Source organism: Amphimedon queenslandica, unplaced genomic scaffold, assembly GCF_000090795.2.
Source record: "Amphimedon queenslandica unplaced genomic scaffold, v1.1 AMPQUscaffold_1312_Cont26676, whole genome shotgun sequence".
Taxonomy (NCBI): domain Eukaryota; kingdom Metazoa; phylum Porifera; class Demospongiae; order Haplosclerida; family Niphatidae; genus Amphimedon; species Amphimedon queenslandica.
The window spans coordinates 219-1,143 of record NW_003558343.1 but is presented as its reverse complement, the minus strand read 5'-3'; the positions used below and the strand labels follow the sequence as shown (position 1 = coordinate 1,143).

The 925-nt window shown below is 32.4% G+C and overlaps 1 long non-coding RNA gene across 1 annotated transcript; it reads left to right on the top strand.

Annotated features, from left to right (window-relative positions):
- Nucleotides 1-26: 26 nt before the first annotated feature.
- LOC109593490 (uncharacterized) lies at nt 27-548 on the top strand. Its single transcript, XR_002190990.1, has 3 exons — nt 27-84; nt 128-324; nt 371-548. It is a non-coding gene; the product is annotated as an uncharacterized LOC109593490 (long non-coding RNA).
- Nucleotides 549-925: the final 377 nt, after the last annotated feature.

Genomic DNA, 925 nt, shown 5'->3' with positions numbered 1-925 from the left:
TAATGTTTTTTATTTACTTGTCAATAACTCCATACCCACTGAAACATGGAGAAATATTCCATTGGCAAGCAGTACTAAAGATCAGTGAGTGACAACAAAATTATAATAAAAATGAATCCATTTATAGAGAGAACCATACAATTGGGTGGTATACTGCATGCCACACTACAATACAATTTCAAGAATTATACTAATATTACTTTCATTGATGTGGAATTAAATTTATGCGACTTCTTAGATGATATAGTTAAAAATAATTGTCCAGTACATCCTGGAATATATCATATTAATAGTACTACTACAATGTCAAAACTATTTTGGCCAGTGAGTAACAGATACAGCGTATCGTTATTACTATTCTATTTCATAGGGTCAGTATTATGGTAAAGCAACTGCTTACAATGAGAAAGAAGAGCAGATACTATGTGTAATGAAACAAATCACTCTTGAATAATGAACATAATTATTATTAACACATGCATGCAGTATAAGTTTTGAGACTGTTAAATACTTAAAAATTAATGTCATTGACATCAGAGGCAGTGTCATCCCATAATAGGATCTATCTCATACTTGATATGTTATTACAAATGCATACGTTATTTCATATAAGTGCAAGACATACACCACAGATTAGTAAACCATGGGGAACATTCAGTGTCATTTTAACATGTTGCCCAGTGTTGCTCAACCACATCAAAGGTCTGACCACAAGTTGCCAGCAACAAAGTTACCCAGTGTATGTTGGGCTTAACACATGCACAAAGTATACACTACATAGATCTATAAAGACAAAAAATGAAAAAGATGGACAAGTTTTGAGACTGGTAGATACTTAAACACAGTGTCATTAACATCAGAGGCAGTGTCATCCCATATTAGGATCTATCTCACACTTGATATGTTATTATAAATGCATATGCTA